The sequence below is a fragment of the Plectropomus leopardus genome, chromosome 1, assembly GCF_026936395.1.
Source record: "Plectropomus leopardus strain MGB_pleo_1.0 chromosome 1, ASM2693639v1, whole genome shotgun sequence".
NCBI classification, from domain to species: domain Eukaryota; kingdom Metazoa; phylum Chordata; class Actinopteri; order Perciformes; family Serranidae; genus Plectropomus; species Plectropomus leopardus.
Window position 1 is genome coordinate 18669921 of NC_142176.1, and position 24670 is coordinate 18694590.

General features: G+C 40.3%; 1 long non-coding RNA gene across 1 annotated transcript in view; it reads left to right on the forward strand.

The window, feature by feature from the left end:
- The first annotated feature begins 5486 nt into the window (after positions 1 to 5486).
- The window catches only part of LOC148190398 (uncharacterized), a 48357-nt gene continuing 29173 nt past the window's right edge, over positions 5487 to 24670 (forward strand). Inside the window, exon 1 of the long non-coding RNA XR_015777453.1 lies at positions 5487 to 5782. This is a non-coding gene — a long non-coding RNA (uncharacterized LOC148190398). The remainder of the gene's footprint in view (positions 5783 to 24670) is intronic.

Sequence of the window (24670 nt, forward strand, 5' to 3'; positions counted from 1 at the left end):
AGTGCTATATCACCAAACTCTGCTCCTGTCAGTTAGCCAGTCTCCTTTTTTCTTCATTCAAGAATCCCAACGTTTGGACAGGGAGAGTGTGTGCTCAGGGACTCTCTGATCCTCTTGTTATATGTGCATCAGCAGGCCGCACTTGGCCTTCTGGATTTCCTCTTTAAATTCTACTTAGTGCCCAGTTCAGACATATTTGCTGTAAGGGATGCCTTCTTTGTTGGTCATTTACATACATAGGAGAGTGTGAGCAGTATGTTGACTATTTAACATTTGTCCCCAGTTTGTCCCCAGCTCTGCTGGAAACATGAAGGGACGGCTTCTCAGAAAATAGTTCAACTGCCTCCTCAGTGTCCTGGAGGGTGATGGAAACGAGGATTACACATTAAAATGAAGTTAATACTTAAGTGGAAAAATAACCTTTGACACCTTCAGGGAAATCTCATTCACAAGGAGAGTTTAGGGTTTTTTATCCTCAGTGAAGGATTACTCTTATTAGTGATCTATGGTTATGTGTCTTGCTAAGGAAATCTCATAACTAAATGCCGGCTGTAGTTCCAGATTTTATGTGGATATTCATCCTATAGCTGAAACAGTTATTTAATGAACTGGTGAGTCAATTGGCAGTTAAATTGATTAAGCGTTTAAGTGATTTTTCAAGCACAAAAATAAACTAGGCTAGTTAAAACCTCTAAATTGAGAGCATTTGCAGATTTTTTTTATCATATGTGATGATAAACTGAATATTGTGGATGCAGGATAGACAAAATAAATGTTTTAGGGCCTTTTCACACCTGCAAGCCTGAACCAAGCAGTATTCTTCAGGGCTGAAAGACGGAGCCAACATAAAAGTGCAGTTCCTCTAATGGCCACTTTAGTAAAGTGAGTAAATCCCAATAAAACGCCCGACTTTCAAGCAGGAATAAACATGTTTACAGCCTGGAAGTCCACAAACCAATAGGTGACATCATGTAGCTACTTCCATTAATTTCATTCTGTGGTCCGAACAGAGGGTCATGTTTTTGTAACATTTGATCCAGCTGGTTTTGGTTTCACACTGCAATTAAGCGAGTGAGCTTTACATGACAAACCACCTACATCTTGTCGTCATCACCTATGTGAGCTGCTCTTCAGTCCTTTCGTATCCCCTTTCTCTCTTCCTTTTTGGAAAATAATTGAAAATTGTCTATTTTTTATGAGTTTTTCCTCTGCTCCGCTCACTAACACCTGTCTGCTCTGAGCACAGACACCTTCATTCTCTCTGTCATTCAACCCCACACACACTACACATTAGTCGCTTCACTGCTCCTGTCATAAAGAATACCAATGGCATGCCAAAACTTACTGTAATTGCTCCAAAAGTCTGAACTAGTGTTAAAAATGTTCATCAAAGGCCTTTTTCCATGACAAAGACAATTAAAAGATAAAAGCGGACCTTGATAATAAAAACTATGACAAAATGTTTTATTTTCTTTGGTCTGAACCATCCAAAAAATGCTTTCACACCAGAAAAGAATCATCGAACCATGATTCAGTTTGATTCAAACCATTTTGTCTGACTTTTTGGCTCAGACTAAACTGAAAAGTGTGGATGTCTGGACCAGGTGAGAAGTGTGAAAAGACCCTGAAAGAAGTTATCTTGTGCTTCAGGAAATTGTGATTCTTCTGACATTTTAAAGACCAAACTAATAATCGATTAACTGAGAAAACAGCCGACTAAATTTATCTAAGAAATGTTAGGAATCATTACTTGCAGCTGTAATTCCTTCATAATTTTTCTCAGGTTTTTGCAAAGAAGGCGTCCTGGACTGGACTGGGCATGTGCAGGATTTGTTGTGCAACGCCAGTATATGGCGTTAACTGTAACGACTTTGTGTCTGTGCAGTTCTCTGTCTTATGCATTAACTGAACACAGGTAACCACGTCAAGTCAGGACACCATTAATTAAACTGATATGTCCCACTGTATATTGTCTATTAAGTACAATGCTGTAACTCAATGGTTGATTTTGCCGGGGTGTTTTGAGTAACCTGAAATATTCTCGTTCTGGTTTCTCGAAAAATCCAAAGACTGATGCAACCAGCCTCTGCTTGAAATGTTCTTTGCATTATGTGGTATTGATCGTTGTGGCACCACATGATCATCCGATATGATTGTGAATTGATTACATTTCCGATGCATTTATCTCTCTGGTGTTCTGCTCTGAGACCCCGATGACTGTACATGTCAAATAATGCTGAGTTTAAAGATTTTCCAAGATTTATACTCTTGTCAAATGGTGATTTAATGTAAATGTACTTTAATGTTTGAGATCAGTATTATATTTTATATACCCCTGTCAAGAAAGCAGATTGAATCCAATGTGTTTAACGGTAGTAGGCAGAGAGAAACCTACAGTAGATCTGCATGAGAACGAAAAGCTAATGTGTTATTTAAGCTGAAATGAAAAGTGTTAGTTAATCATTATTGGACTTGTGATGGTAGCACTGTGATATTTAGCCAAATAATGGCAGAATAATGTTGTGATCTCAATATGGTGACTATTGATGGTCCCGTCTCACATTGTCGGTCAATCTGTCTTGATGGTGTCTATTGATGAGAATAGGTCAAGTGACCTTTTTCCACTGACAAATCTGAACCTGTCTTGCCCTCGCTGATGCCTGATGATCACAACATCCTCATCCTGTTCCCACCATTCATCCTCACATGAGTGACTCGGGGGTGAGGTTCTGTCAGCGCTGTTACCCATTAAGAGTGACAAGTTGTCTTCATTTTCCTTCACAAACCATCTTTGCTTGAGGAGAATGTTTGTTGTGTATCGATGTTGTCAACACAGTCTTCAGCCGCTCGGTTGTAATTTGGCCACTGAAATAAGAAAAGAGTAGAATCTACTGCGCAGGTGATCGACCCCTCACACCTGTCCTGTGAGGTTCGAGTCAAACGTAAAAGTCGATAACAGCATGTCAGTAAAAACGTCATGGTTTAAGCCTGCTAACAGAGACGTGCATTGTGAAATCTTCTGTGTAGAGCACCACGTTTATGTTTCACAGTCTGAGCTTCGATCCTGCAGTGCTGCAGGAAAAAGATTATTTACTCTACTCTTAAAGGCAAAATTATGCTGACATACTGTTGCTGTATGAAAACATGTAGGTGTAAGAACATTTTATCTGCTCTTGCCTGTTGTTGCTGGTTTGCATCAAGAATTTTACACATATGCATAAAATTGAATTACTGGTATGAGAATAGTTTTCATTGTTTAAACTGAACTTTGGTTTCTTCATAAAACTGGATCAGAAATGTTTAATTTGAACAAGGTTTTGTGGATTTTTTTTAATCTTCAACTGCAAAACTTAAGACTCACCCAGTAGTAAAGTTTAATGTCCATTACTGAGTTTAAAGCCCCTGGTTTTAAAGCCCAAGTATTACTCTGTAAAATTACATATTTCTGATTAAAAAAGAAACAAAAAAAATAAAGGAAGGAAAAAAAAACATAATAATAAGAAGCTCTATTCTCTGGCTGGCACCATAGCTTCTGTTTCTATCAGGCCAGGATTCCCAAAATCCTGATTTGTGCAAGGATGTACATGACATCATCTCCAAGCAATGATCGGGCCGGAAATTTAAAAAAAGCAGAAATCTCTTATGTGAAATCACCAAAGCTGCTCTAACTTTGGCAGACATTGGGTGAGAAATATTGTTGTCAAGGTGCTGGCTCTGTTTAAAAAAAAACAACTTTACTTGCGTTATTAACCAGAACTTCACTCAAGAAAATCAGGCTAAAAATTCACTATCATTTGGAAAATTCACTATCATTTGATAGTGTATATAAATGTCATTTATATACACTATAGTGTATATAAATGATATTTATATACTTAGTCTTTTCTTTTCCAGAATTTTATTTTGAAAGAATCATTCTCTTCCAGTAGAAAATATGACCACAACAAAGGGCAAAAGAACAACTGCCGACCATTTCATTCTCACCTCGATAGAGTTGCTTTTACCAATAACACGGTTCATTAAAAATGATTAAAACTTCTATTTTATCTATGCAGTCTCATTATTTTAAATCATACAGGGTTCAAATGTGGTGCCAACCTTGAAACCAAAAACAATATGCATTACCAGCTGCGTAAACTACTTGTTTAATATCACAAAACAAGCTTAATTCATAGTATTACCTTCGTTTGATCAACTGGTTGACCAGTTGGAATAAAGGGAGTATAAATCTGTACAGCCAACCCATGATCACACATCTGTCCGTCTGCCTGTCTGTCTGTCTGTCTGTCTGTCTGTCTTGTGTGTCTGTCTACTGAGGTCACTGCCTCCGTCTGCTCTTACGGTTTCTCCTGCAGTTTAATTCAGGTCGATATGAGATGATTTAATAAGCGTTCTCAGAGCATTGTCAGGGATCACTACTGTATGTTTCCACAAAGTTATGTTTCTACACTCTCTCTAGACCAAGGTGTAAATCTGTATACATATCTACATATACAGTGTGTACTGTATGTGTGTATGTATGTGTGTTAAAAGGCAAAATAGACCATTTTTAGTGGTTTGTATTGTTTTAGGGTTCATTGTGCAAAACTGAAGAAAAAAAACAATAACAGTGATAATAAACTAGCTCTAGAAATAATAAATGTAGAGACTGTCTCTCTCTCTCTCTCTCTCTCTCTGTGTGTGTGTGTGTGTGTGTTTACACACATGCATAATAAGTCATGTTGTGGGGACTTGCCTTCCTTTTTTTAGAAATGTTGTTTATTTATTAATTTTTGGAAATACGAACATGTGTATCAGCATGACAAAAATAAGCATACCAAAACAAATATGTAAACCTGCAAAAAACCTGCATAGACTTGTGCATGCTTATCTGACATTGTGTACAGAACCATACCTTTTTTGAACTTGTTGCACATTTAATTGATGAATCATAAATTAAAAATATGTTTAAGAAAATGAAAAAGAAAAAAAACAGAAGAAAAAGATAAAAGAATGAAAAGCAAAAGGCTGTAATTTTGCGTAGAACTAACTTAACCTTACCTAACTAAAAGAAATCCAGAGCTGGAGTTTCAGCGGTCTCTTGTTAACTTAAATTTATTAATTTTAGGGGAAAGACTTGTGTTAAAATGTAGCCACGGTGTAAAAAGTAAAACGGTTTGGTTCTTTATAAAGTGGGTGAAAAGACTTCAAAAAGGAAATTAAAATGAAATTAACTGACTTTAATTAAGAAAGAAAACATGGTTAACTGAGCGATTAGAATCATTTATTCACTAACAATGTAAAATGTAAATAGTTGAATGAGTAAAATAAACAACTCTAAATAATATTGTGAGAAAACCATGGGATAAACTAAATAACAAACACAGATTATTCTGATTTTGAGCTTCTTTTCTGTGATTGGTTAATGTAGGCATCGATCAGGATACCTGTGGTGATTGGCTGTAATTAAGGAAGAGCAGGTGAGAGGGCGGGGAGACAACCGTGCGCAGAGACACGGAAGTGAAATTAAAGTCGGAAGGAGAGACGAAAACAGAGCAAGAGAAATACTGAGAAACACAACGACAGATAGCCAAGTGAAAGTTTGAGTAACCGGACTGTAGCTGTGGATAATACCGCTCATTTGTTGCTTAGTTTCAGGTGAAAACGTTAAAAGTTGTGCGCTAAACCGAGGCTAACCTCACTGAATCGTTGGAGCAGAGGACGCCATTGCAGACCGGAGGGAGCCGCCGTCCGGTCTCATGTTTTGGACCTCGGACTGTTTCTTCTGGACTGACGCTGAACTGTAAGTTTTGTTTTAGTCTTTACTTGCTCTGCTGGGGAAAACGATACTGTCGGTTACACAACGTCCTAGCTACTGTCAGGCCTTAAACGTTTTTGTGTTTTTTTGTTTTGTTTGTTTGTTTGTTTGTTTTTAAATCGTGTGTGTGTTTTGTGTGGTAAACTACCACAGTGGAGTTAAGAGTTTAGATAAGTATTGTCAGAGTCAGCTATAGTGGTGATACATATCGACATGTTTATATATAGGTTCATAACAACACATTTTGCTGATAACAGAAATCAATATATCCACTTTTTCCCCCCATCTTATGTTAGCGATCATCAACTCACCTGTAGTGAAATAAAGATGATGTTATTGTGCTGGAGGTGCTGCTAACAGTGGCTGCAGATGTGAAAATGATTAAGAGCCAGTGTTTAGTTTGTTAGTTCTGAGTTTTTGTAAAAACATGGTGGTGCAACATGGCAGACTCCATGGACGAAGGGTCGCTCCCTGTGTAGATATTAACAGATTATTCTAAGATAACAGAAACACAATGACTGTTGTTTTCAGGTGATTATACACCTAAAAAACCCATACTTGTTATACTTTATTCCATTTCTGCCAAAATATCCCCATAAATGCTGCACACTGAGCCTTTCAAGTTCCTTTAAGGGTTAAGTTCAGTCTCCAGGAAATTAATGTAAGTCAATGTAGTGTAGTCTGACTGTGTGTGTGTGTGTGTGTGTGTGTGTGTGTGTGTGTACCTGGGACTTGAGCTTGGTGGATAAAGAGGTGTAATTTACAGCACAGAAGTGTTTGCTTGCTTCCTGCGGTCCGCTGAGATGCAGCGGATCAATCTGATGCAGGCTTCTCTTCTCCCTCCTGCTCTACTGTTCAGCACATTAACTCACGGCCTGCTGGACAGACAAAGAGTATTGAGCATGAGGCCCCGAGCTCCTGGTCGATGAAGGTTGGTGCCGGACTTCTAATCACTGCGAGTCCTAATGCATGATTGAACTTCGAGACAAAGGGGCAGTCTGATATGGATCAGCCTCTTCGTTCTGGTTTCTTCTCACTTGGGCAAGGCATCTGAGGATAATTCCAGTTTATTTTTGTGGTTTTGGCTGTCGTTTCTAGTGGTAATGATCTTGGAAAATCAACATCACTTTATAGAAGTCCAATGAATGCTAAACAGGAGCAGTCAAAAGATTATACAGGTTTTAAACAAACCTTCAGTTTTGTCAACTTATTAGGAAAAGGAAATGAAGGCTAATGGTGAAATGATTTAACAAAACAATTTACTAAAAAAGTCCATTTAGTAACTGTTCCTGGAGCGTTGGGTTACATTAAACAGTTTACCCTTAGATGTTCCACAGATGGCAAAATTTCCATTTTGCTGAGCACTTATCATCCATGTTGACCTCAAAGTTGAGTTCTTCATCTTAGTTAATTTATCGTCTTAACTATGAGCATAAATATCCACCATCCATCACAGTTAACTCAGTGATTTCCTAGTTTTCTTTGACCTATTGTTCTTACAGTTTAATTAAGTGGTTTACACAATCTATTGGCCTGTATACAACCTGATCGCCTGAATGCTTGTTATTTTTGCACAGGACCTCTGTGCAGATGTGGCCGCATTCACGGATCAGAGATCTCACAATTAACTTGCAAAGTGCTTTGTTATCATAATCAATAGAAACAATGGTCAAAGCTGTGAATCCTTAGCATCTCTGCAACTCTCGTGACCATGGGTGGATTATGACACAGTAAGCCCATGGGTGCAGATATACAAAAGGCCCCACCACCTCTCCTGCATGCAAGTGAGACAGACATCATGGTGGTTTTGCACTTTTTTGTTGATTTGTGTCTTAATTTTGCATTTTCTTGGTTACTTTGGGTCTCTTTGTAGTCATTTTTCTCTCTTTAGGATAATTTTGTGTCTTCTTGTGGCTCTTTTAGGGCCCTTTGTAGTTGTTTTGCCTGTTTTACTTATTTTTGTGTCTCTTTGCTGTTTCTTAGCATCTCTTTGTGGTCATTTTGAGTCTCTTTCTGATCAGTACGTGTTAATAAGAGTCATTTTTTGCCTGGTGAAGGCTAGGGGCGCCTCTGACAACGCCCCAGGGTCTGTGTCTGGTATGCCTCCTTAGTAATCTACCCATAGTAGGCATCCACATCTCCAACCTGGTCTCGCTACCAGGGCGTCAAAATAAGCCACTTTGGCAGGATCCCCTGGCATCCTGATAATGATGCCATTTAGGGTTTGTGTAAGACCACCAGGCTTTTGACAGACTCCAATATAATTACTGCTGTGTCATTATTAGAGGCTCAGGGCAACAGACGCAGTTTAAAGAGCGTGAGTCCACCAGGGTGAACCAAGAATTGGTGTTCAAGACTAACAAACAACAACATTGGCTGCTGCATTTGTGCCACTCGAGACTGGGTGGTTTTTTTGTTTTTTTAGCAACATCTGCAAATTCTTCTTAATCATAACCAAGTAGTTTGTCACCTAAACCTGACCACAACCCCTTATTAACTTTGCCTTTGTGCCACTCATAGTTAGGCCTTTTAGCGACATCCTGTCTTAAAATGCAAGAAATGCACTAAAATCTTTCAAATGTCCTAAAATCCTGGAAACATTACACAGTCTTAGAAACGTCCTAAAAGCCTAGAAACAATCTAGCCCGAACATGTCTTAAAATCCTAGAAATACCCTAAAATCTAGTTGGCCCCAGAGCAAAGCAAGTTGAGTAAAGGCATCTGCTTATGTGATTTTTGTTTTTTTTTTAAACAAATGGATGTTGTCATCGTATCACTGGATTTACTGTGTTATTCCCAGCAGACTGAAGTCCTGCTTGCTAAAGTTTTCTATCCTCTCCTGACAGCAACAGTAGCTGCTGTGCAACATTGACCGTGAGTGTAAATGCAGAATCTGGTGTATTTGAGTGAGATGAGAGGTGTGTGCAAGTTTGCGGTGGCAGAGAGAATGTTTTTGTGATCATTACAGCGAGTTCCTCCTTTTATTTGTGTTGCTAATAGATAGACAACAGCAGCTCCCCTTTCTTTCCCTCTCATCGACACACACACACACACACACACACACACACACACACACACACACACACACACACACACACACACACACACCAGTCCAGACTGGCCGTGTAAAGCAGTGAAATTCTATCCCCGGCTGGACCGCCTCAACTGGGCCCCGGCTCCTCCTGACCCCATAGCATTTAAAAGCGAGTTGAGAAAGGGGACCTCAGTTTCCCAGAGAGAGCCCAGAGGAGGAGAGGGGGGGGGACAGCTGTCTTCTGGCTTCTCACACCGCACGCCTTTTAGCGGCTCAAAGGGAGCAGCCAAGAGGGAGGGAGGCCGGAGGTCACACCAGCCAACTTTCATACCCGCCTACCTCTGATGTTCCCTGTTTTTTTTCTCTTCTTTTTTTACTGTTTCCAGATTTCCCAGCCGTAACACACTTCCCAGGTGACATCCCTCCTCTCACGTCGCAAATAATCAGAACCGTCTTGTCAGCTCCTGTTTCTTTTTTAAGTGCTGTCTTCCCTTTTTGTGTGCATGTGTAAGTGTGTGTGTGTGTGTGTGTGTGTGTGTGTGTGTGAGACTCTCAGTGCCTTCAACAGACTTTTAGGTATGTTTCTGTCTGCAGTCTTAACTAGTGGGCCTAACGCCACAGTGTAAAATGACTAGGTTTCAGAATCAAAGTCAAGTTAAGCAGAAAAGCAAAATCAACTTTAAATTGTCATTTTGATTGTGTTTCTCATTGCCTCAAACAGTTCGTATATTTGCATCCTATAATTGTCTATTCTTTTCTTTTACATTGTGACACTCTGCCTTACCCACACGGGATTCAGCCGGGTACCTACAGACAGTATTACCATGTCTGGTTTGTTGTTGATGTCTTCTTTAGTCTTCGTTTTTGAAACAGCATGACGCAGTGATTCCATTCAGCTCAGTTTGTTTGGCTGCACTGTAAACCGGTACAAGGAGGCCCTTCTTGTTGCTAACCAAGTAGCCACTCAGGATGCGCTTGTTGCCCCCAGCGGTCGACACAAGCGTCATTTATGCAGCAGTTGTCATTTACTGTTTGTAAACAGTATCACCTGAGAAAGTGAAAGTGAAAATCAACCACAGATTCAGTCGGCTTGCTGCTTCGCCTTGCCATAGTTGCGTCTTTTGTGTTGTGCCTGTATTTGTCATAGCATCCTCTGGGATGTGTCTTTCTTACCGTCTGGTACCTTGTTGCTACCTTTTTATAAATTCCCTATCAACCAACTGCATACTGTGCACAGAAACATCCAAAACGCAGCACAATAACAAAATATAGGGAGAGGGCAGGGTCCATGATGACTGAGAAGGATTGCTTTTGTCTGAGTTGTACATTGTTTTTGAGGAAAATTCTGTATAGCTTTAAATTTTAAAATGCTCTAGTCTTTACCACCACAGGTGTTTCCAGTCAACCAGGTCTGAAATTAAACCTTCATTAAATGATTTTTTTGGCGAGACAGAAACAAGAAAAAAGAGGGAAGGAAAATATGAAAGGTGGACTTCTGCACACAGTGTTTCTGTAAGTTGACTTGTGGATCACATAACAGTCATGTAGCGTGAAAACCACAACAACTTCAAGACTCTCAATAACTAGACAGCCAGTTGTGAGGTGTTAACTTATTTTAAGTTGTTAAATGCTCCACTTTATTCACCAGCTGGTTTCAAACTGTGTCTGTTGTTCGGTGCTGATCCGGTAGTGTACAGTGGGTTTTTTAGAGCTTTTTTGATGCTGATGAGAGTGCGAGACTGAACCAAAAAAGTAAAGTTGTGGGCTGTAAAAACTGAAATGCACTGTAGAGCTGAAGGGAAATGTCTGATGATAATTCTCTGTTGGTTCAGCACTACAAGCTTTTACATTAAATGTCATTTGTTTGATCATATTTTTATATATATTATTGATCATAACCCAGTATCCTTGAATGGCCCATTCAAGTGTAATGTTTTGGAATGAAACATGCTTTAATAATGCAGTACATGTTTAATAAAATGTGCTGTATGTAAATTCTAAAATAGCTCACTTAGCGTATGAACTCTTGCCTGTTGTATAATCCTGTATGCTCATAGTGTTACTCTGTGTAAAGGCCTGCCTAGTTCAAAAACAGTATCATTTCTGCTACTTCCCTCTTCCCTGTGCTGTTGCCTGTGGCTCCGGTTTAAGATGGAGTGTCATGTGGTGGAGGGTGACTGATGGAGAATGTGGGCATTAACATGCTGAGGCCACAGGAGACGTGGCACTGAAAGCATTAATGGAGTGACTGTTTCTGAGAAAAGGAGGGCTGATGTGATTGCAATGGGTGCCGGGGGAATCGTTCCGCAGGAGCCGACCATGCAGGCTGTATAGCTGCCCTTATAACACATTTATATGTATTTGAGAGATAAATCGGGTGGCCTTTTCAATGGCAGGGCTCACATGCAGAGATATGCAGTCATCATCTATGACACACGCCCCCCCACGCCTCAAGTTTCTCTTCATTTATCACTCAAACACACATACACGCACACGTTCGCAACTACTCACCGGTTAACACGTACAACGCACCCAGGCGCCCTCAAGAAAGAAAACGGGGGGAGGAGGGAAGAGTGTGGGGGAGGGGGAGCAGCAGAGATATCGCATCCCCTCTGCGCACGACGGCAGTGATGTGTGGAGCAGGACAAAGAAAGGATGGAGGGTGGGACAAAGGGAGCAAGGGATGGAGATGTGGGGAGGCTTTAAGTTAAAGAGAGCATCGACTGATGCTGGAGGTAGCAACGGATGCCAATAGCCGTGGGGGTATAAAATTTAAAAGAGAGGGAAAATGTGGTGTGTGCTGCTTTGAAGTTACCAAAAAAACCAACCATATTTTGTCATGTCTAGTGGTATCTTTCCGTGTGGATTCAAGCATAGCTTGTGATATTTAACTGATATTTTTGCTGAGGTGAATGAAATTGCTGGTAGGATTGAAGGAGTTATTTGGATTTCCCCTGCCATCATTTTTTTAACATTGTGGAATATTCCCTCAAGAAAGTCTGCTGAATTGCAGTCTTAAGGAAAGTGTGCAGAAATGGCTCAGAAAGGCCACAAGAGAGCCCTCAGGCACCTGCTGATTTTACAGTGGGACACCCCTGAACACAGTCAACAGTTTTGATCAAGACTTTTTTTTTTGTAGAAAGTATTTCCTATGACAACTAATCTGTGGTCAGTTGGTTTTAAGTAAAATACCTCAGCAACTATCAAATAAATTTGCATGAAATGTGTTTTAGACATTTACAATTCCCAAAGGATGAATTACAGTAACTTTGGTGATCCCCTGATCTGTCCTCTAGGCACCACGAATGGGTCAAATTACTTGTATTTTGGGTTTATCGCCATATACCAGCAGGAAAATTCCCATCAGCCTCAGCTGTTTTTTTGCATTTAGTGCTAATTGGGAAATGTTAGCATGCTTAATATTTTAGATGAAGAACCGACCAGTTTACACCAATGCGCCTAGACGAGACCGCTACACATACAGCGCGCAGCAGCAGTAATCCACTGTGCATCCCGACACACAGTGAGGACAGAGGCCGACATACGCATCCACAGTGGGATGGAGGGCTGTTGTCAGAGAATTTCACAGTAAGCAAACAGGCTGTCTTCAGACAGTTTGTAGCTGACTTGGCCAGCTGACTTTGCAACAAGCTGATTGGCTGTTGAAACAGGTGACGTGCCTTACATTCAACCAGCCACTTGCGACTTGACAAGCTGAGTTGAAGGTGACACCATCAGCTGGTTTTAGTCGATCTGAGACAGGCCAGTTAACACCACTGCAACTTTTCTCTGCAACGTTCTCAAGTGGTTTTGTCTTGTAAGAAATCCTTGATCTGAACGGGGCTGTGTTCTATTATTCAGATGTTTTATTGCCTACGGAGCAGCCGAGGTCGGAGGCGTTTTCAGGTTGTCTGTCGGCACATATGTCCGCCCGTCTGTCACATCGCAATATCTCAAGAGCATCTCGACGGAATTTGAGAATTTGTTCAAATTTAACATAAAATTTCACTTGGATTCAAGGATGAACTGATTAGATTTTGGTGTTCAAAGGTCAAAGGTGAAGGTCACCATGACCTAATCTGTCTCATTCTTCTTGTGAAAACGATATCTCAAGAACACTTTGAGGGAATTTCTTCAAATTTTGCACAGATGTTCTAGTGGTCTCAAGAATCCACTGATTCGATTTTAATGGTCAAAGGTCAAGGTAACTGTGACATTGCATCTGTCCCGATGTCATGAACACAATACCTGAAGATGGCTTTGAGAGAGTTTCCTCAAACTTGGCACACACATCCACCAGGAGACAATAATGTACTGATCAGAATCTGATGGTTGAAGGTCAAGGTCACAGTCACCTCATAAAACATGTTTTTTGCCGTAACTCATGACCCTTACGTGCCCACCTTGAAACTTTTCTGATTGTATAGAACCTTTGTATGGGAAGCATCTGCATTTTCACAGACATGGATGTGAATTTTAAGTGTAACTTGACAGGTGCGTTGAGGCATACAGCCGCATAACAGTGTATCTAGTATTTCAATGCTCTCAGTGCGGGGTAGAGGAAGAAATATTTAAAAATGGTCAAAAAAAGCATTTCTACATGTATGGCTATATATTGCTAGAGTGACAAAATATGCGATTTAGTTTTGTCATTTGGACCAACTGACGAACAAGGAGAAAGGAACAAATGTTGGATAGTTAGGCAGAGATTCACACTCAGTACAACAGTTTAGATGTCTGGCCCCTTCTCTTCTACTTTGCTTTTTCTTTTTCTCCTGGTACTTTATCTTGCTGCTTGTTGCCCCAGGCTTGTCCCTCTCCATTACCCCCAGCACTCACCTATCTCTAATCCATACTCGGGAGGAAACCCACTGGGGGATTGTGGTCTGCAAACAGGGCTTTGTTCCAACAACAGGGTCAGGGTTTTGTTCCAACTCTTGTATCTGGCCTTGAGGAAGCGTTGTTTCATAGCGAATGACATGAAAAGAAGATGGTTTTCATTGTCTCTTTGATTTACTCAAACATTTTAAGTATTGATTTTTCAGGGTCTAATCACACTGCTTTGTGCCAAGGTCGGCTTCCTGTTTCATTGCCCTGAACAGAGCACAGTTGTTGCTGGCCTAAGGAAACCGCTAATGCAGCAATATTCTTATCCATCAATAAAGGAAACACGGAGGAGTGGACCCCGCCTGCACACCGGCCCCATCCTATGCTGTCTTTCTCCCCCTTTATCTCCCCTCCTCTCTCTATCTGTTTAATCACACAGAGCCATATGGATGCACAGTGTGTTGTATTAATTAGGCCCCAGGGCGTGGCCACACACCGGGGACTGGAGTGACTCGAGCAGTTGCTATGCTGGGAGCAGAAATCTACCTCCCAGCGTAAACTGGGAGGCTGGAGAAACAGTAGGTGGGCTGAGGGTAGGTCACGTGCAGCAAAATACATTTTTTTCTGGTTTTAGCACGGCTATAACGGAGGACCTTGGTTTTCAAAGATCAACAGATCTGGCCTCAGATCAGGTGGTGTTGGCATACTGGTTGTGGTTCGCTGCTGGCAGTGCATCAGAGCAGAAAGTGATGAAAAAAAAAGTCAGCAAACAGATTACACGGGTTGACCAATTAAGCTAAGTTTTAATTTACCCTACAGTTGGATGTTTGCCCAGCAAAATGATTATCATGTTCATCAAAATTAATCCCTGCAAAAATTCTCTGTTTATTGAGTTATTTGTTACCTTTGGCTAAGAGATTGGATCTTTTTATTGATTCTGAGCACTTGTTTTATTTTTGTTTGCTTGTTTTTGTATAGCTTCTGTTTCCTAAATCTAAAATAGACTGTGGTCAGATTGCATTACTCTCTGTTTGAAAGGTTTCTGGTTAAACAGATAAAATAATCAGCAGCACTTTGTTTTATGGGTCCATAGTTTCCTAATAACTTGCTAAAAAGGAACTTGTATTTCAGCGTTATCTCTTGGAAAGACTTACAGACTTCCTTTCCAGGAGTCTTTCTGGAATAATTATTGGAGGAAGTTGAGAAAGCTTTCAATCTGAACACTTTCTATTAATGACCTTTAATTAGTAATGTAACTCCTTTACTAAAGTAATTGCCTTTTAGTGCAAAGTAGGTCGATAAACACAGAAAAACAAAAACACTTTCGTGCAGTTGTTACTTGTAACAGACACTCAAACAAGAGCTTACCAACAAAACAAGGGTCTAATGATGCATTCACAGGGAACCAGACAGAGGGCAAAATAAGAGTAAGAAAGTAAAATTATGTGAGGCCAAAGGATATGGGCAGTGGTAACAATAGATGGCATTGACTTTAAAATTTAAAACATTTAAACTTTTGGCCCTCCTCCACGACAGACTTGACCACAGGATGTTTCGTAGCTCCTTTACAAAAGGTCAAATCGCAGGTGATCTGGACATTATTAAAATAATTGTTCACAGTATAGCATCACCATGGAAACATATCATGCATGTTTCATTTTACCATCCTACCATTCTGTGGACTGTTTGTTTGTTTTCCCATGCCGTCCAAAAGGTGTTGTCCATCTACTATCTACCATCCACCTGACTGAATGAGAATGAAGCATTGGTTAAGGATTATCAATTTTTGATGACTGAGTAGCCAGTCTAGGGAGCCAGCACATGATTAATGCAGTTGTGAGTTTTTCACTCAAATCACTAACTATAGTAAACAGTACCAACATTAATAGTAGTGTGTAATTCCTATGACACTAGTGAGGTGTCCCGTGCAGCTGTTATTCTAATCTTAATAGACGCTTGTTAGGGAGGCACAGTTTGACCCAGTTGCAGACTACTGAAGAAGCAAACCTTTGTGTGTGGATACATTAACTATAGTCCAAGGAAGAGGAGGCTTTTTGCTGTACAGCAGTAATGCTCAACTGTCGGCCTGCTGGCCAAATCTGACTCCTGATAGGGTGTCGGGTGGCCCCCCAACCATTTACTAATTCACAATGAAAATAAATGATTCACTCTAGGAATTATTTTTATATGTTTAGTATACATAAGGTGTTAGAGTGTATGAAACAGCATCAGAATGGAGCATGTTTATCTTGTTTAAAAGGAGCCTGTGGAGGATCCCCCGCACCACCCGACAGAGGTCCTAACTAAGCCCCTACTGTCCTAAAACCCTAGAAACATCCTTAAATCTGAGAAATGCTCTAAAATCCTAGAAAAGTCCTAAAATCCTACATACATCCTAAAATTCTACTTTGTCCTAAAATCCTAGAAGCATGTATGGGGCTGCTGCGACTGGCCCCCCTGTCATTTTGCAAAAGTGGCCCTCAGTCAAAGCAAGCGAAGTATCCCTGCTGTACAGCTTGTGGTGATATTAGGCTACATAAATACAAATTCATTGCCTTACTTGACTGAATGAATTTGCGGTTTAACTGGATCTCTGTCAGTTTTTACAGTAAGTATGATTTTAGCAGTTTTATTCAACTATTGAAAATCAGCATCTGCTTATGGAACTACATACAGTAATTATTCACTTAGGTATATGTCTCAGTACAATTTCTCCATCAATAAGTACTAAATTACATACAGTTTTACTAGGAAACATCACAGAGTAACCATCAGCCTCAAAGTATTTGTTTAACGGCATATTGCTGTTAAAATTTAACATTGTGATCATGCAAGGAGTTCTGTTTATCATTAACATTCACATTAAGTAAAGCTTCCCCCGAGCAAATGATGTATAAACAAAGTCAGAACATGTGAGCTTTTGTTCTCCATCAGGTTGCACAAAAACACACTGAAGTGACATCTAGTTTACCTGACCTGCTTTTAATACTTAATGCATGATCTTCCAAGCGCATGCTCTACAATAATGGTGAAAAACGAAACAGCTCCTTAAGTTAAGAGATTTTGTTTATTTTATTAGTGTATAAAATTGTACTTTGCAGATTGCACAAGCCTGGTTCCCTGAGTCTTGTAAGGGTGAAAGAGTGCTGTCACTGGGAAATAAATCAGATGAGGGTTGTTTGTTGGTGTATATGTGTGAGATTGTGTGTGTGTGTGTGTGTGTGTGCGCGCGCGCATGCATGCACGCACGCACACGCTTTATACAGAAAACAAGAGAAAGAAAATATGCCTATGTTCAGTTAAGCTTCACCCATCCCTCATCGGGCCGCTGCAGAAAAGGCACAAACAAGACAACAAAGGAATAAAAGTTTGCAGCTATGTGCATGTTGTTAAGAGAGAAAGAAGAAGTTGGCAGCAGTGTCTGGATAGCTGGTCCCGTCTAAAGAAACCGACCCTGCTCCTTGTGTGGAGCGACCTTCTGTATTTGCCCAAACTCTTAAGTGTTCTGAATTCCTGAATCTCACACGTCGCTCCCGCTGAGGGACCACAGACCTGGGTGGGCATCAGGTCCAGTTGCTTGGCTGGCGAGGTGGGCCGCCTGAACGAAGGGGCCAACGCAGGGAGCAGTGGGGACTCAATGGGGAGCTGGTGGGGGTGAGGTCAGCTTAAAGGGTCATGGAGAAAGGGCCAGATACGGGTCAGTGTTTGCCCAGCTGTCCCCCGGGCAGTTAAAAAGGAAGTTCCTGGATAGAGATGGTTGGGATGGTGGAGATGGGTGTGACGTTCTTATTCAGGAATTGTGTGTCCAAGCAGGGTTTTTTTTGAAATCCTGTGTATTATAGTTCTTTTTCCTGTTTTTAAAGCCGCAACAACAGATTTTTGGGCCACTTGGAGGCAGCAGAAACTATCCGTAAACACAACACTGACAGATCATCACCTTATCCGTTGATCGTACTGTAGAAGTTGTTAGCTTATTTACATATCAACAAGGGATGTCCCGATCAATTTTTTCTCACTTGATCTCAATCTGCGTCATTTGATATTGAGTACCGAGTTGCAATCTGATACTTGTGTTTACCTGGATAATATAGCAGCATAATGCAAACTTCAAGTACTTTAAAGTTATTAAAATGACAGATCTTGTCTATCGTGCAAAGGAAAAGGTTGATGTGGCCACTTGTAACCAGTGTGACTTTGTGCTCAAGCTCACCCAGGTTTGTCTGGTGTATTCTTGTTTTGACACAAACTTAGGAGTCAACAAGACATCCTAAAGTGTCCTGGAGGTCTTCAGCATAGTTAGATTCTCTTTATACCATAAAAGCGGTATTAGTGTTAAAATGAATGCTAAATATTTTTTGCTCACAGCCTTGGATCACTGACACAAATCGATCACTCAACTTCAGTACCAGTACATTTCTCAACATAACATATTATCTGCTCATGAGATAGGATGTGTTTTAATAGTTTTAACTACCCTAATGTATAAAGTATGCAAAAATATGAATATAGTAATTCTTTAACATTTGGATTTAATATTGCGTCTATAACTTAAAGTTTAAACTCCACTTACAGCTTTCAAATGCAAATGAAGGCTCTGAGTGAGGTCCATAGGATGTGCTTGAAAAAGGTGGACCTTTAGTTTATTTTGTTACATATGCCACACAGTTAAAATTAGCCCCAACTATGATAATATCAGTGTTGTGTTTACTGCTACCTGCGCTGCTCTCAAGTGACCAAAAATACATGAATCCAGATTTAAGTTGAACTCTATTTATCAACATTTTCTGTTGTCTGCAGGGCGTCTTATTCAACCTCTGTCACCTCTGGTTCACCTTGAAGCTGCAGTTCATGCACTGTACTAAGATTAATTGTCAGGATGTGTATCAACAATTTATGGACATTTTAGTTTGTGGTTATAGAATCTGGAGGAGCCAGCGGTTGCTTATTTCTTGGCTCAATATTTGGTCACTTATGTTAACTGCTCTGACGTTCCTCTTCCTCCAAATCTCTGCGGTCACGATAATCCTCTCAAAGTTACCCTTCATTATTCTCCTGCCCTCTCAGGAGTCCAGGGAGAATTCCTTCATCTGCTTTACCAAATCCTGCCAAACAAAAAGATCCTTAATCCTGAATCAAACGTAACCTCTATTATGAGATTTGTTAGATTTTAATTTTTTATATCACGGTTTAAACTAAAATTTGAAGAGTGCGTTAAATGGAATTGAGCAAGCACTGAACGTGCTCCATAAATAACTCTAAATTTTTGTCTTTCAAATCTAATTAAGCCTCTATTATTGAAGCAAGGTGAAAAATCAGAACTCACATTTTATAATCCTCTCAAGTCAGCTCCTAAAGAAAAAAAGGCAAACAGGGATTTTTCGTGTACACAACATCTTTGATCGAAGCTTGAGGACCACAAACATACACATATGAAGCTGCTGAGCTTGTTTTATTGACAACAGAATCATGTAAAAATGAGGACTGGCCTGAGGGTCCACTTTAATCCCGTTGTTGTACTCCAAGATTGGATGATGTGGAATGATTGCATTGCACTCAAATTGCATCATCACCCGCAGGATGAAAGATAGTTGGCCTAATGGATGGACCTACTTCTGTGCTGAAACACAGGACCAATTTCCGAGCGTCATGTGATGGAGAGTCGAGAAGGTAGAGAGATGGGTGGGTCACAGGTGGAGGTCACCATGGTTGCTGGTTTGTCTTATTGAATCAGAGGGCTGTGAGGAGGCGAGGTGAAGGTCAGGGTGGTCACTGCTGCTGCTGCTGCTGCTGCACCAACCCCCATTCACCACCGCCACCACCATGTTCCTCTGGTCCTTCTTAACCATTGACAGCTCACTCAATAACCATTTCTCTCAACGTGACATGAAGTGGGTGGACCCTGCTGGGCCGCTAATCGCACGATCAATAGGTGACCATAAAAAACCAGTGAGCTCACCGGAGGGATCTATTAGTATAAATAGTGTAACACTAACTGAATCAAAGTGCATAATGATATTAAAAGGGCAGAGAGTACAGAAATAACACGCAATATTATCCGCTTATATACTGTATACTTTGCGCTCATTTTTATGATAAACTGGACAAATTTAAAATTGAATTTTTTGTCAGAAGATATTTTCTCTGGCTCCATCTTGTAATGAATCATTGCAACTGACTGGCCTTTGTCCCATCTTTGCAGCCAGTACAGATAGTCTTTACAATGGCCTTTCCTTTGTTGTCTCAGCCTATAGGCACAACGCTATTGGACTGCATGCTTGGTAATGTATGGATGACGAAACACACACACACACACACACACACACACACACACACACACACACACACACACACATACACACACAGAAAAAAAATTCTCAGTGCACAGGAAAGAAAAGCATTGCCACCTAATGGTCAGCTGGAGTCACTGCAGGAAAAGTTCACCTCAAATAAACACCATAATGTACACATTTTTTTTCATTTTACTTTCATCTTTTAGAATAGGGTATAGTCAAACAATATAAAACAACTTTAAAAAATCAAGGATAATTTAATTTCTCATTTTACAGAGTTGTACAAGATTGAAATCAAAAAGCATGTATGTATGTATATATCCTACTTCAATGTCCTAAGATCTTAAGAGGTGTACTTATAAACACAATTCAGACATTTTGCTACTGATGACATGTTTCAGAGGCTATAAAATTATGCATTACTTCCGTTTGGGGTTGTAAAAACCCCAGCTCTAAAACATGGTTATTGTCAGCAGACCTCTTAATATGTAATTTGTGTTGACAGCACTTTGTATGCAGCACTACTCCTCTCAGATCCTAAATCAGTCCACATGGATTTCTGTTGGTGGAATGTAATAATGGGGAGTCAGACCTCTCTGGGGTTTAATTAATCCTCAACATTAGTGAGTGTCATAGATGTGGGTGTGGTTCATGCAGGTGTTAGGGGCAGGGTCAGCACAGATGTCACACTTGGGGGCAGGGTTTTTGGCATTGAATCATTAGCCACTATCAGCTGCACCTGTGTGAGAGCTTTGGAGGCCTTTGAGTTCTAAAGGACACACCAAGAGGGAGACACTGGAGACAAGACACTCTGAAGACAAAAGAGACTGAGAAAGTGTTTGTCAGGCACACCATCATGAACTATCAGTGTATTTACACCTTCAGCGAGTAACAACTGCACCAGAGAGGTGTCTAGAGGAGTAGCCTGGCCTGAGGTAGCTGGTCACAAGAAGCAAGAGTGGTGGCCTAGCAGTGAGTCAACCACACACACAACCCAAAAGTTTCACCCACCCAAAGAAGCCCAGGTCACATTTTTCACATCAAATGCAACACAGCTCGAGAGTCACTAAATTACGTATAGCCCATATAATTTATAAACACAAGACATGTCCATATTTGGTGCAACATAATGCTTTTTGCTGATTCATGTATTTAGTTAGGGTGCCTGAACTGATACTGAAAAAACAAAAAAAACTCAAAACAGTCAATGATGCTAAAAAACTGCTTTTTCTTTTCTTTTCTTTTTTTTTTCTTTGCAAAGGCAAATTTAAACTTGAAATTGTTACAGCATAGTTGACAGCTTAAAATATACTTACATTTACGGAATAAATATGGATAAATATTAACAAATTCAACTCTCAAATAAAACAAACCCAACTACAACAACTAAACACTAAATCACAGTTACAGGACTACTTGGGAAGGCTGTGATCACATAACCAAAACCCTTATGGGAGTGAAAAAGGAAGCAGTTCCCCTCATAAGCCAAGTTTAGATGGTGATGGGTAATAAAATATAGAACTTTCCAGCAGGATGTTCCCCAGAGGACCAGTGTTTGAAACTATGAGAACTTTCAGGGAACTTTGAGTCATTTTAAAGGTACATTGTCACCATGTTTCTTTTCCTTAACCTAACCACAGTAAGTTTACTGGCCTAAAACTGACTTATATAACTTAATGTGAAGAGTGTTGAATCTATGTTGGTACTAATATGTTGCATATCATGCAAACCGTTGTGTGAGGATACATCGATCAGTTCTTACATAAACATTCAGCAGTTGCAGAGCAACATTATCATAATTTTGGAGTCACCTGATGAAAATTTAATTCTGACATTCACTCTCTTTTAGTTTTGTGCTTTGGTCTCCACAGAGTCCTGATGGATAATATCTGGCTCTTAAGCTGCTAAATGCTCCAGTACAAGTTTGCAAATATATTCATGAAGGTAGTTGCTTACTGTGTCTGTCTGCTGCAGAGCATGTAGTGTACAGTGCCTTTTTAGGGCTTTTTTGCTGGACCCAACTGCTTACTGCAGCCAAAAAATTATGCTATCAGAAGAAGAAGGTAGAAGGTAGATTTATTAGTCATTTTTTAAAACAAAGTTTAAAAAACAAAATTTCGTTTGTCCTTGATCCCGCTACATCTTTGGAGTTGAAAGATGAGTTGATTCAAAACAGTAGCTGCTATAAGAGCTCCATCCGGTTGCTCAGCATGTTGCTGCTGGTGTTTCATTCAACTCCTACAGAGCATTTTTTGAATTTGCATCAGAGTCTTGTGTCCTTATGGCTCCCAACAAGGTCCGCCCATCCAGTGCTCTACAAACTCTCCAAGGCAGATTGTAATTTATTTTTGACTGTATACATAAAACTGAATTTAATTTAAATGAATTGAATTGGGGTGTGTGGTACTGCAAACATGAGAAACAAGCCATTCTTGACCTAAAACAAGGTTTAAACATATTGCTTATCTTATTTTTACAACAAGTTTTTCTCAGTTGTGGCAGTTTAGTGATGTTGCATGCAACATCTCTCTACAGTGTTAAAATGTGACCTTTCAGTGGCATGTGGATGTGTTCATGTGCATGTGTTTGTGTGTGGTGTGTGGTGTGTGTGTGTGTGTGTGTGTGTGTGTGTGTGTGTGTGTCTGTGTCTGTGTCTGTGTAGTAAACTCTAGTGGAAGGGAGCACGCAGGTCGTCGGGGCAGTGATTGACTGCCTTGCTGAGTATTGCTGACAAGGGTGCAGTTTCTTTACCATGTCAATACAAACAGACCTGTATCTCACTGACTAGATGGACAACACGCGCGCACACACACACACACACACACACACGCACACACGCACAACCTCCAATTGCAACAACCATAAACCCTCTCAGGGCAATCAGTCATCTAGTGCTGCATATTGCTGTGTACAGTAAACCAAGTAGCAATAAGGCTGTCAGAGAGACTCACGCTTTCTCTTCACAGTACATATGTCTTTTCACAACATGTAATACCCCTCCAGCTTCCTCTTCTGTAGTTTACAGCGTCTCACCTGAGATTTGAGGGGATCAGTTCAGACGTATGTGTCCAGAAGCTCCTGCATCCAATCAATATCTGAGGATTTGTCAACACTCCCTGGAGAATCTGCTCGGCGTCCCCCTGCCCTAATTCTGCATTCGCTGACTTAACCCCCTCTACCTGTAACCTGTAGATGCCTTTTCAGAGCGACAACATGAACTGACCCTGTGTTGTTATCGATTTGGTGCTAATGTGGTTTAGAGCAATACTGTATCATTGGTTTGGGCTGTCACAGCTGAGGTTTTCTGATAGTGGAGTAGCTAAAACTTCAGTATCATGAAGAGATCTAAATTTAGGATTTATCTTTGTGTTACACGATTGCGTTTATTGCATTCATGTGAATCACCAGTTGGTGATATTTTAGATTTAATCCAAATGTGAAGCAAATGAAAAAGGAGAAAAGGACACAGTACTGGTATTATACTTAATAAGCTCAGCCTTTAGCCTCCGACACCTTTACAGGAACTTTGTTGTTCAATGTGATCAACTGAACAGCTGGATGTAGTATGAATATGCACGCACACACATACAAACAAGCCCTTTCTTCTTTCGTTTCTTTTGTGGTAATGTAGCCCATGCTACAGAATTGCAGTTTTTATTGTAATTTTCAAGTTATTAATCAGAAATAAATTGATAGGAAACTTAGCCATGTTATTATGTTATCTTAAAATTTGAAGGGGTAAAACAACCCATGGCAGCTGTATGTGGTCTTCTGTTGATGCGCTGCAGTCCAGCATGTCTGGTTTGTGGTATGAATGGCGCTTGATGTGTGCCATATGACGCACAGCGTTAAAAGTACAACAAAAAAACAAACAAACAAAAAAAAAAGCATGAATCAGTTTATTTTTACTGTAAATTAGAAAACATTTGGGCAGCCACCTGGCATAGTATCAGCATGTCAATCATGACATGTAACAATAAAGTCATGACGAAAACTTTTTTTCAATCATGCCGCTAAGGATAATGGTGACCATATTTATTTATTGATTAATTGGGAACCATGTTTAACAACAGCAGAAGCATAAAACGTCAGTTTCTCCAGTTGTATACTCAGTACCTCCCAAACACATGCAAGTTTGCTGGACAAGGGAACCGGAAGGGCAAACAATACTGACTCATTTAAGACTTAATTCTGCAGCACTCACATATGTCAAAAACATCAACAGCATTGTCTTAGGTAAGAAGCGGGAGCAACCCATGTTGCACAAAAATATTTTGTCAGATCACATTGTATTTAGCAGTACGTGAGACAAAGTACCTGCCATCACACTTGTAGTTCAGAGCAGCATATGAGCACGATGATCACTACAGTTGTTTTACTGGTAGTTGTCCTCCTCTCCAATCTGTCCGCTTTGAACGATTTTGTGCTTTTTTATTCTTTCTGTCTTCAGCAGACAATCTTTTCCTGCACCCAGTAAATCTCTCTCTGTTGAAGATGTTAAGGTTAATAGAAGTGTTGGCCATGACACAACAGGCCGACATCTGAGAACTAGCGTTGACGAAAGCCCTCTGCTGCATTGCCATGTCTCAGCCAAAAGGTTGCACAGGAACAAACCAAACCGACAGCCAAAAAGCACGTATGTTCTGCGCCTGCATGAGAGGAGATTCCCTCCATACCAGCAGATGACAATTGCCTGTAATAGTCAGTCAAAATGGGAAACCG